The 12,963-nt window shown below is 41.6% G+C and overlaps 1 protein-coding gene across 10 annotated transcripts in view; it reads right to left on the reverse strand.

Moving 5' to 3' along the window:
* AOPEP (aminopeptidase O (putative)) overlaps positions 1-12,963 on the reverse strand; it is a 387,210-nt gene that overhangs the window by 358,337 nt on the left and 15,910 nt on the right. For 9 of the 10 annotated variants that reach the window (XM_073344964.2, XM_073344963.2, XM_073344966.2 and 6 more), the window contains exon 3: positions 5,822-5,890. The gene's annotated coding sequence lies outside the window, so the exon portion shown is untranslated. Of the gene's footprint in view, positions 1-5,821; positions 5,891-9,647; positions 9,841-12,443; positions 12,520-12,963 lie in introns of all 10 variants that reach the window. The other variant, XM_073344962.2, reaches the window with a different exon arrangement.

The raw sequence follows: 12,963 nt of genomic DNA on the forward strand, positions 1-12,963 counted from the left end.
AACTGAGACTTATGAATGTAATTGCTCATTTTGCATATTAAAAAGTGCCTACTTGTGCATGCTAACGTGTGTGCACATGCGAGCTAGTGAACAGGAGACTGCAAACAGGGAAGTTTGAGAGGGGAAGAATGAGATCCCCCTGCTGAATGAATACGATGCAAGTAGTAATCTCGGGGTGAGTGAGTTTGTTTGGCTGTTTGTGTTTTCCTCTCTCTTAGTCTGAGGTTATTTAAAGTTACAGGGTCAGTTGGGATAGTGTTTTTGTGGACTGTTTGAGCCTTTGTTCCCTGGATCATCCTTGATCAGCCTCAATCAGCCTTGTAATCACCCTCCCTCTGTGTGATTGAACGAAAGGGTAGGACCTACCTAGGAGAAAAGGCCTTAAAAGCCAGAGGCTACACCACCAAGGGGACTGCACAAACAGGGGACTGCAAACAGGGAAGTTTGTAAGGGGGAATAGTAATATAATTGCTATGGTTATGAAGGGCTACATTGCGAGTGCCAACACTGCTCCTGTCTCCTCCACCTGTATCCAGACAGAGAACTTGACCATGGATACCTCTACCCAGATCCCAGGGTAGATTTGTAGAGACTGTGGCCTGCATTTCCCACTCAGAAAGCCAGACTGTGGGGACTATCCATTGTGAAAGGTGTCTGCTGGTGGAATCTCTCAAGAAGCAGGTGGCAGAGCTACAGGAGGAGGTGGCAAGGCTGAGGAGCATCCAGCTAGAGAGGACTGTGCTATCAGGGATTCATTGACAGTACTGACAGACATCCAAGGCTGAGGAAGCTATCCAGCTAGATAAGACTGCTGTTATGCCACTGAGGGAGGAGGATATGGCTCTGTCACAGGGCGGACAATGGCTGCTGGTTACTTCTGGCATCAGGCAGTGCTCCACCCCTACTCCCAACCCACCCACCATAGTGATGAAGAACCATTATGCTGCCCTGGCAACAAGCAATGAGGAATTGCCCCCAAAGGTGGAGGAGAAGAAGTCACATACACCCAAGGCTGGGATGATCACAGCCACCACTCCCAGAAGGAAACATAGGGTAGTGGTGGTGAGTGATTCTCTTCTGAGGGGGACGGAGGCACCCATCTGTCGGTCTGACATGGCATCTCGGGAGGTGTGTTGCCTGCCGGGGCCATATCCAAGATGTTATGGAGGGATTGTCAAGGATCATCCAGCCCTCTGACTGCTACCCCATGCTACTCATTCATGGGGCACTAGTGATACTGTGAGGTATGTCCCTGAGCAGATTAGAAGTGACTATAGGACTCTTGAAGTAAGGGTGAAGGAGTTTGTGGTACAGGTGGTGGTCTTTTCGATCCTTCCAGTCCCGGGTAGGAGCCCAGACAGAGACAGATGTAGCCAGGCATTCATCTCCAAGATGCAAGGATGGTGTCGCCAGGAGGGCTTTGGCCTCCTTGACCATGGGATACTGTTCCAGGAAGGACTGCTAAGGAGAGATGGGGCCCACCTATCAAGGAAGGGGAAGAGCATATTTGGATACAGACTGGCTAACCTTGTGAAGAGGGCTTTAAACTAGGTTCGGTGAGGGCAGGTGACAAAATCTTACAGGCAAATCAAAAACATAGAAACCTGGGAGAAGGGTCAGAATCTGGGAGGAGCATGGGCCATTATAGCAGGGATAAGGGAGAGACAAGAGAGAACACAGAGGGGAAATCAAATCAGTATCTTAGATATCTGCATACTAATGCGAGAAGTATGGAGAATAAGCAGAACGAACTTGAAATGCTAGTTAATAAACACAACTATGACATAGTTGGCATCACAGAGACTTGGTGGGATAATACACACGACTGGAACATTGGTATAGACTGGTACAGCTTACTCAGGATGGACAGGCAGGAGAAAAAGAGAGGAGGTGTTGGTGTGCCTTATATATTAAAATTGTATACACTTGGATTGAGGCTGAGATGGAAATACTTGTTGAAAGTCTCTGAGTAAGGATAAATGTGGTAAAAACAAGGGTGATGTCATAGTAGGGGTCTACTACAGACCACCTAACCAGGAAGAAGAGGTGGATGAGGCTTTTTTTAAACAAAATCATCCAAAGCACAGGACTTGGTGGTGATGGCAGACTTCAACTACCCAGACATCTGCTGGGGAAATAATACAGCAGAGCACATATTATCCAACAAGTTCTTGGAATGTATTGGAGACAATTTTTTATTTCAGAAGGTGGAGAAAACTAATAGGGGAGAGGCTGTTTTAGATTTGATTTTGACAAACAGGGAGGAACCGGTTGAGAATTTGAAAGTGGAAGGCAGCTGAGGTGAAAGTGATCATGAACTGGTAGAGTTTACGATCCTAAGGAATGGTAGGAGGGAATGCAGAACAATAAAATCAATGGATTTCAAGAAGGCAGACTTTAGCAAACTTGGGGAATTGGTAAGTAAGATCCCATGGGAAGGAAATCTAAGGGGAAAAATAGTTCAAGACAGTTGGCAGTTTTTCAAAGAGACGTTATTAAGGGCACAAGAGCCAACAATCCCACTGTGTGGGAAAAAAAAGAAGTATGGCATGAGACCACCCTGGCTTAACCAGAAGATCTTCAATGATCTGAAACTCAAAAAAGAGTCCTACAAAAAAGTGGAAACTAGATCAAATTACAAAGGATGAATATAAACAAATAACACAAGGATATAGGAATGAAATTAGAAAGGCCAAGGCACAAAACTAGGGATATAAAGGGTAACAAGAAAACATTCTACAAATACATTAGAAGCAAGAGAAAGACCAAGGATAGGGTACACCCATTACTCAATGAGGCGGGAAAAACAGTAACAGAAAAAATGAGGAAATGGCAGAAGTGCTAAATGATTTTTTTGTTTCGGTTTTCACTAAGAAGGTTGGTGGTGATTGAATGGCTAACATAGTGAATGCCAGTGAAAATTAGGTAGAATCAGAGGCTAAAATAGGGAAAGAACAAGTTAAAAATTACTTAGACAAGTTAGACATCTTCAAGTCACCTGATGAAATACATCCTAGAATACTCAAGGAGCTGACTGAGGAGATATCTGAGCTATTAGCAGTTATCTCTGAAGAGTCATGGAAGGCGGGAGAGATTCCAGATGACTGGAAAAGGGCAAATATAGTGTAAAAAGGGAAATAAGGACAACCCGGGGAATTACAGACCAGTCATCTTACCTTCAGTACCCAGGAAGATAATGGAGCAAATAATTCAGCAATCAATTTGCAAACACCTAGAAAAGAATAAGTTGATAACTAATAGTCAGCATAGATTTGTCAAGAGCAAATCTTGTCAAACCAACCTAATAGCTTTCTTTGACAGGGTAACAAGCCTTGTGGATGGGGGGAAAGCAGTACATGTGATATATCTTGACCTAGTTAGGCTTTTAATACTGTCTTACATGACCATCTCATAAACAAACTAGGGAAATACAACCTAGATGGAGCTACTATAAAGTGGGTCCATAACTGGTTGGAAAACTCTTCCCAGAGAGTAGTTATCAGTGGTTCACAGTCAAGCTGGAAGGGCATATCGAGTAGGGTCCCGCAGGTTCTGTCCAGTATCTTCATTGATGATTTAGATACTGACATAGAGAGTACATATAAAGTTTGCAAATGATACCAAGTTGGGAGGGGTTCCAGGTGTTATGGAGGATAGGATTAAAATTCAAAATGATCTGAACAAACTTGATAAATGGTCTGAAGTAAATGGGATGAAATTAAATAAGGACAAAGGCAAACTACTCCACTTAGCAAGGAACAATCATATACAAAATGGGAAATGACTACCTATGAAGGAGTACTGCAGAAAGGGATTTTGGGGTCATAGTGGATCACAAGCTAAATATGGGTCAACAGTGTAACACTTGCAAAAAAAAAAAAAAGGCAAACATCATTCTAAGGTGTATTAGCAGGAGTGTTGTAAGCAAGACACGAGAATTCTTGCAGTCTACTCTGTGCTGATTAGACCTCAACTGGAGTATTGTGTCCAATTCTGCGTGTGACATTTCAGGAAAAATGTGGACAAATTGGAGAAAGTCCAGAGAAGAAGCAACAAAAATGATTAAAGGTCTAGAAAACATGACCTATGAGGGAAGATTGAAAAAACTGGATTTGTTCAGTCTGGAGAAAAAAAGAGGTCCGAGAGGGGACATGATAACCGTTTTCAAGTACATAAAAGGTTGTTACAAGCAGGAGGGAGAAAATTTGTTCTCATTAACCTCTGAGGATAGGATGAGAAGCAATGGAATTAAATTGCAGCAAGGGTGGTTTAGGTTGGACATTAGGAAAAATTTCCTGTCAGGGTGCTTAAGCACTGGAATAAATTGCCTAGGCAGGTTGTGGAATCTCCATCCCTGGAGATTTTTAAAAGCAGGTTAGACAACACCTGTCAGGGATGGTCTAGTTATTACATAGTCCTGCCATGAGTGCAGGGGTCTGGACTAGATGACCTCTCAAGGTCCCTTCCAGTCCTACGATTCTGTGATTCAACTAGTAACAGATTGAGTGAGTATTGTCCTACTCGTACCAAAATAGTTTTGATAGTTACCAAAACTCAGATCCACAAAACAAAGTCTTAAGTTTTCAAACTTGAATGCCTACAGTTAAGTACCTAAATCCATATGCAGGGACATACATAGGGGGCCACTACTGAAAATGAAGCCTGAAGTTTGCTGTGGAAGCTTCAAAATTCTAATAATTTTTGAGAGGTTATATATTAGCACACTAATAGTATGAGAAATACACTCTTCTCTGCCTTGTGAGAGTGCCTTTCTAGTACCATGTTTGTGGGTCCTTCCTCTTCCTTTCCATCTCTATTAAAATCCCTCACATAGCCCTAATATCAGACAACCAAAGACCTTGTCCCTTCTCGGACACTGTAGTGGCTTGGAGTGATTCCTCCCTATCAGCCTCGGAGGGAGGCCACTCCACCTCTCCATGCTACCTACTGGCTGATGGCCAATTGACAAGGAATTAGCATGGTATGTGCCAATGGGGCAGAACAGGGCAATTATCAGTCTTCAACCCAGCTGTATCTTCGGAGCAGACGGTGTCAGGCTCAAGCCCTTTGGGCAGGGCAGAGCAACTGCAGTCTATGGCCCACCTCCCTGGGTAGGGCAAACAGCAAACAAATGGAGGCCATCTGGCCTAAAGTGGGTAGGCTGCCACCCAGGAGTGGGGCTGGCAGCAGAGGGTAGGAGGACCCAGGCCCAACCTACTCCACCAAGTCCCAGCCCAAAGCCCTACCAGTGGCGAGTAATCCTCCCCTGGGTCAGCAGGGATCCTCCCAAAACACACCAACTCTGGATTCAGCAAACACAACCAGACTAATGTCTGGTTTCTCTGGGCTACTTCCTATTGCTATCTGTTCGAAGGGCTTCACCGCTCACGGGCCCTCAGGCTCCTCAGGGTACTCGGCAGCTCCTTGGGGAATTCCTCCGGGGCAGGGTTGGTCCCTGACTCAAGGGCCTGCAGCAAGGCAGAGACATCCAACTCCTTCCTGGGCTCTCCCTCAACTGAGCTAGAGGCCTCGCATCTTATACTTCCTGTTCCACAGCCTCTGCTTCTGGTGCAAAGGGGGGCCCTAACCTGGCTCAAGGGCCTGCAGCAAGGCAGAGACATCCAACTCCTTCCTGGGCTCTCCGTCAACTGAGCTAGAGGCCTCGCATCTTATACTTCCTGTTCCATAGCCTCTGCTTCTGGTGCAAAGGGGGGCTCTAACCTGGCTGCATCCACCAGAGGGCAGGGAGTGATTCCGCTCTGTCAGCGTGAGAGGGAGGCCACATCGCCTAGCTACAGACACAGTTCCTGAATTCAAGTACCTGGTTGTTTAGGTTCTGTGGTCGTCTCTCTCTGCTCCTTGGTTCACAGCATGAAAGAGCAGCTGGGACCTGCAATGGAAAGAGGTGGCTCATAGTGGGAGCACAGTGTGGGAAAGGAGAAGTGTTCATGGAGGTAAGAGAAGTGAAGCTAGGTTAGGACTTGCTTTAGACAAGAGTCCTGAGGTGGCCAAGCCTCCAAGCACCAGAAATCCTCCCTGCTCCTGCCATGGCACCATCAAGTGACCACCAAACCAACCCATAAAACGGGCCTTCCACGGAATCAGTGTCACAGACAGCATTAAAATTTGAGAATGCCTGGCTCCCAGTCCTATCCTCAGACTCTCTCACCCTGAATGAAAAGGCTTACAGCGTCACCCTGTTCTTCATGCCACTTTGCAGTATTTCAGCTAGCAAGAGTAGTATAAAATCCACTCAAGCAAGAGTAGTACAGTGGAGAGCAAAGGCACACATGTTAAATATCTGTATAATGTATGTAAAGTCAGAACACCCAGATTTGCTGACAAGCTGATTTATTTTCCAGCAGTACATATGATCTGTAGTAATGGGATATTACTGCAGCAAAGTTCATTTACTTAAAGTAAAATAACCACAGCCCACACCTATTCAGAAATTCTGTACTAATTCAGACAGGCCTTTATGTGCTGAACTTGTATTCTCTGGCACCACTGTTAATATTTAAAGGGATTTAAATGCATGCCATTAGTAAAAATGAAGAGATTACTGGTGAAATAAGAACATGAAGCAGCAGAGACCTTTCCTGATTCCAAAACAACTGACTTTAGATTGTAGACAAGAAAAGACCGTATTTGTGAAAAAAAATTTAGCTAAATATGAGAAAAAAATTGTTTTGCTTTAAATATATAATTAAGTATTCATAGAATGGCAAGTATCCAAAAAAGCACTCAGAGCAGTTTTCCATCCCCTCTGCAGCCTGTGGCTTGCTTGCAGTTTTTGTCCTTACGGGGAATGGTAGGAAGTCAAGAAGTTTATCAGCCACTTATTTTTCTTATTCCTTTCTAGCCTCAAATATGAATTAGGCCCTATCTATACTAGAACATAATAATGGCCATACTGGGTCAGACCAAAGATCCATCTAGCCCAGTATCCTGTCTTCTGACAGTGGCCAATGCCAGGCACCCCAGAGGGCATGAACAGAACAGTTAATCATCAAGTCATCCATCCCGTCACTCATTCCCAGCTTCTGGCAAACAGAGGCTAGGGACATCATCCCTGCCCATCCTGGCTAATAGCTATTGATGGACCTATCCTCCAGGAACTTATCTAGTTCTTTTTTGAACGCTGTTATAGTCTTGGCCTTCACAACATTCTCTGGCAAGGAGTTCCACAGGTTGACTGTGTGTTGTGTGAAAAAAATACTTCCTTTTGTTTGTTTTAAACCTGCTGCCTATTAATTTCATTTGGTGTCCCCTAGTTCTTGTGTTATAAGAAGGAATAAATAACACTTCCTTATTTACTTTCTCCACACCAGTCATGATTTTATAGACGTCTATTATATCCCCCCTTAGTTGTCTCTTTTCCAAGCTGAAAAGTCTCACTCTTATTAATAGCTCCTCATATGGAAGCCATTCCATACCCCTAATAATTTTTCTTGCCCTTTACTGAACCATTTCCAATTCCGACATATCTTTTTTGAGATGAGGTGTCCACATCTGCACGCAGTATTCAAGATGTGGGTGTACCACGGATTTATATAGATGCAATATAGTATTTTCCGTCTTATCTATCCCTTTCTTAATGATTCCCCACATTCTGTTTGCTTTTTTTGACTACTGCTGCTCACTGAATGGATGTTTTCAGAGAACTATCCACAGTGACTCCTAAATCTCTTTCTTGAGCGGTAACAGCTAATTTAGACCCCATCATTTTATATGTATAGTTGTGATTATGTTTTCCAATTTGAATTACTTTGCATTTATCAACACTGAATTTCATCTGCCAATTTGTTGCCCAGTCACCCAGTTTTGAGAGATCCTTCTGTAGCTCTTCGCAGTCTGCTTGGGTCTTAACTAACTTTTAGAAAAGTTGCACTCGTTTAACCAGATCAATTTAAAATCAGTTTAGTGAAAAACCATAATGTAAATGCTCTGAAGGCTTGTCTACACTCGGACATTTACCAAAATAATTATTCCAGAATAGTTATTTTGGTAAATATCCAAGTGGAGACAAGCCCTAAATTTAACCCTTGCTTAAATTTTTTTAGCTTGCAGTAGTCAACCTCAGGTTGCCCATGACCAACTAACACCATTTAATGAGTGTTAAGATGCATCTACAGTAGCTGCTAAGTAGTGTTTAAAATTTTATTGACTAACTCAAGTTTTAGACACACTGAGAGCCTCAAAGACATTGTTTTAGGCTATCTGCAGATTCAGGAAGATGACAGTGCATTAGTTAACATTCAGGTGACATTTTCAAGGTTTTCTTTGCAACCAAAAAGGCTAGACCCCCACCCCTTTTTTTATTTAAGTGAAAACCTAGATTCTCAAGCAAAATTCTGCAGCAAGGGACAGATTCTATAAGTGTGGAACTACACAAAACACACGATCCTAAACATAGGTAAACAGATCACACAGTGTCCAGCACAAGACAACCACATACACTAAAGACCAAGTCTTGCCCTCCTTCCTCATGGAACATATAAAAAGATTGATTGCACTATGTGGTTCCACTTTTGTGGGAAGGGGAACAGGCTGCTCAGTGGAGCCCAGCAAATCCACACATATTTGCAGATCGGATGCAGATACAAATTTTGTATCTGCACACTGCACTTCTGCAGCCTATGTGCACCTATCATCACCTAAATGAATACCAGAGGACGGTCCAACTGGGGCAATATGCAAAGGGTGGGCTTGGCAGCAGGCCTGGCAAGAAGAGAGGGTGTAACAAGGAGATCCATGACTATGTGGATCCATACATCCCTATCTCCCTGTATAGGGGGGCACAGTGACTACTGAAGCTACTGCCCATAACTGCAGTAGAGGCACAGATGTGCTGGGTTGCCACTGCTTTGGAGACCTCGGCCTGAAACTCAAAGAAAATCCCTGAGCAAAATCCACCTAAGCACAATGTGTGCCAAAGTGGTAAGATTAATGACATTTCATCACCGTTTTCTGGAAACACACTGAGAACCTAAGAGCCATTGTTTTAGGCTGTTTCTGAGAAAGCTAAAGTGGAAAGTTTAATGCCACTACATCACCATCTTTTGCAAAGTGTGGGAGCATAATAAGAATCCAATAAAAGAAGAAGAGGGAACGGAAGAGTGAGTACAATGAATAAAGTGTTATTCGGAAGTACAAATGGTTCCATTTCAACAAAAGAAATAACAGTTTAAAAAACATTTCTCTGTACTGAACAGGCACGTCATTCACAGTTTTCAGATTAGTACATCTACTAGAGGAAGGAATCTGCCATGTATCAATTTACGTCACTGATATGCTTGAATTGTTACTCCTGTCTCTAAATTAAATGTTCATAAGGGAACAAACATTTTACAGGGCTACATGGTCCACAACTAGGGATTCTAGGAATTACAGTAATACAAATAAATAAAATAATAATAATAAGTTTCAGAGTAGCAGCTGTGTTAGTCTGTATTCACAAAAAGAAAAGGAGTACTTGTGGCACCTTAGAGACTAACAAATTTATTTGAGCATAAGCTTTTGTGAGCTACAGCTCACTTCATCAGATGCATCCAATGAAGTGAGCTGTAGCTCATGAAAGCTTATGCTCAAATAAATTTGTTAGTCTCTAAGGTGCCAATAATAATAATGTTCACTCTTCCACTTACTTGGACCACCATGTATTAAAGAAGTCTCCAGTGCACAGGGTTTGATAACTTTTTTGAGGAAACAGAAAAATGTGGATGCTTGGAACAGTCTTGTGTGCCTGGCAAATGATTGCTGGTGTACTGTTATGCGAAACTTGGAACAAACGAGCACTGCCATCTGGTGGTAAACTTGTGCACCCAAGCAATTCTATAACTGAAAGGAAAATCAAGACTTTAAATTGAAGAGATTTTGTTTAAATAGAAATGCCTATAACTAAACACCAAATTTAATTTTTCATACATTATAGTTTTTAAATGATTTTATCACAATCCTTCGTGAAATTGTGTCCTATTTTTTGATGGGAAGAACTTCATATTAGCACTGAGTGGAGCTGGAGGAGCAGGAGAAAATCTACATGATTAGCAGACTCCTCTTTTTTAAAGAGGTGTGTGTATCATCCGGGAAATGTGCTGAGTTTTACAGATACTTCAGGTCAAACTTTGCCCTGAAGCACACCCCATGCAATCCTATTCCATAGAGCTGCACAGGGGTGTAACTAAGGTCAGAATCTGGCCCACAGTCTTCATAATGATAACTTTATAAAGTGAGAGAATAGCTTTAAGATCTACATATAACAACCACCATAAGTGCTGGATGTCTGATGTTGGCTTATTCAATGTGTCCAGCCATTGTGATAGCCATTATGTAAATTAATGAAATATTTCAACTACAGATGGAGAAATTGAAACCCTGGCTTCCTGTTCAAAGTAATTTGCCCATGGTCTGGCAGCAAGTGTGTGACAGAAGTGAGAATAATACGCACATCTCGACTCCAAATCTCGTGCCTTACCTGTGTATCTATGCCCATGCTCGTCACTGCAGTATCTGAGTACCTTCACTGAAGTGTGAGAGCACTAGATTGTGGTCACTATATTACCTGGTGAATTGTTCCTCATTATGTATGTTTCTCTCTTCACTGATGAGATGTGCCCCTCACCCCGTAAGCTGTCAATGATGCCTCTCTCTTTACGAGAGCAGAATGCAATTTTTCTGTGATTTATCCAAAGGAACCATGTAACTTAAATTATGTTAAAGAAAGAAAGAAGAGGGGACAGGGGAGAGACTGTGCCACATGATGGCAGAATAGAGCTTTTAATGGTGTGGCAATACATTTCCATATATCAAAAAAAATGCATCTCCAGTTTGGTGTGTTGTGCTCTTCCAAATAATTTCTTCTTCTGACATTAGCATGGTACTACATCAGTAGCAGCAGATCATATACTGGACCAGGATGGATAAAAATCAATGATTTTTTTTAAAAAAAATTTAAAAGATCGATTTTTTTTTTGATAAAATGCTTTCTGAGGAAAAAACCTAGCTAAAGATAGTTTTAATTAAGATACATTACAGCTCAAAGATATCTCATCATGGAATAGGGATTATAAATTCTAATTAGATAGTATGAGACAATATATTCATGTAATGTTTAAGAAAAGTTTTGTAAATGAGTTCCAATAGTTCATGGATTAGGGACCCAATTTTATGGGGTTCCAGAGGCTTCTGTATAGATTATTTAGGTTCATCTTTCTATCTACCCAATGGGACTCAGTACTCAGTCTAGAACAAACCATCAGAGATGCTTAGTTTTGCAGTTCTGAAACTGTGGATTTGTGTCTCCAGAGGTAACATACTTGTTAACAGCAAAAAATGTTTTAAATAAATAAATAATATATAGCGGTGAGAAATAACAGACCTCAACTCTATTGTCCCTCTGCAAATTTGTGTACACAGTCAATCCCTTACCTCTCTCTAAAAGTGCAAAGTTTCAAAAAGTGCAATGAATAGAAGATTGTTGGGGATGGAATAGGTCTGGACAAGGAGAAGAAGTCTGGAGATAAATGTGAGAAGCAAGGGACATATACTTGTTTTGTTAAAATATTATATGTTTGCTTTTGAAGAAAAAAATCCAGAATACTTAATGTTGTTTTAGTTAAATAAAACAATTTTAAATGTCTGTGCTGAACTGGAGATAGTTCACCTCTCAATGACTTCATAAATATCTGCTTCAATTATCTTTGGTAAATGAAATAACCAAACAATCATTCATTTTGTGATATAGCTCTAAAACTAATCTGAAAAGTTTTCAAAATAAATCACTGTTTAAAAATGTATAGTGTGTACCTTCTAAAAATGAAACCTACATCTATCTCTGCGTTGTGAAGAATATGTATTAAGGTTATAACAACCAACAAGAATGCACTTTTATGTAGAAAACCATGATTAAATCGAGTCTTCCTGACTAGTGATTTAAATCAATTTAAATCTGGACCTTCTGAACAGGCCAAAGGTCATATAGAGGGTAGCATATGAAGATGGCTGCAGAACAGGCAGTCAACAAGCTGGATTTACAACCAGTTTTTCCAGCAATTTTATAAAGATATCAGTCACTACATAAAAAAAACTTGCCATTAAGGTTAATGAAATTATAAAGCTATTTATTGAGACTAGTATACATTTTTGCTCAATCAAAAAAGTATCAGGAACAGCCTAAGAATCTAAATATCTTTAGTCATATACTTTGTATGGGGTATATATTAACAAATATGCCAAGAATCAGCAGAAGGTTTCCTGCTCTTCAGAAGAAGTGGGCTTGTAGGCGCTAAGTTTCCAAGCTACTTACAAGTAGAACAGATAAGCCAAATACCAGTTAGTGGTACTGTGGAGAAAGAAGCTTGAACTAGGATTTGCTGTCAAGAATATACCTAATTATTAGGTACAAAAGCCTTCTCCTACAGCGTTTTCAGACTAAGACTTACCTATACTTCACAGTTCTAAACCTTCCTGTTTCCAGTTGTCAGGGACAGTGTGCAGCAAAGATCTATTGCTTGGGGCCTGGTAAGCAATGATAGAGGATGGAGTAAGAAACAATGGGGAATCAATTTTTTTAACACAACAAAACATTTCTCTGAAGTTAACTTTTCTGGAGGATCACTTCCAATTACAATACAGCTTAGTAATAAAATGTTTGAGGTGATGTTGAGTCTCAGCTATGTGCCATATTTCCACCAGCACCTCTCCATCACAGGATCACAGGTCAGCTGAACCCCACCAGAGTTCTCTGCTAGTTGTGGGGAATAAGCCCTCCCTCCTGCAAGACAGACCACGCAGCCTGCATGAAAAGAGGAAGTGGCGGAGTTCCCAACATGCCCATAGAAAAGCAGTGGCAGTCCACTCAGAGACAACTCTTGTATGGGCATCCCCTGCCACAACAAAGAGGGGAGAAACAATGGTGTGAGATGTGTCCAGGGGCCCAGAGTATCTTAATCCAACCTTGGG

The sequence above is a fragment of the Lepidochelys kempii genome, chromosome 5 (genome assembly GCF_965140285.1).
Source record: "Lepidochelys kempii isolate rLepKem1 chromosome 5, rLepKem1.hap1, whole genome shotgun sequence".
NCBI classification, from domain to species: domain Eukaryota; kingdom Metazoa; phylum Chordata; order Testudines; family Cheloniidae; genus Lepidochelys; species Lepidochelys kempii.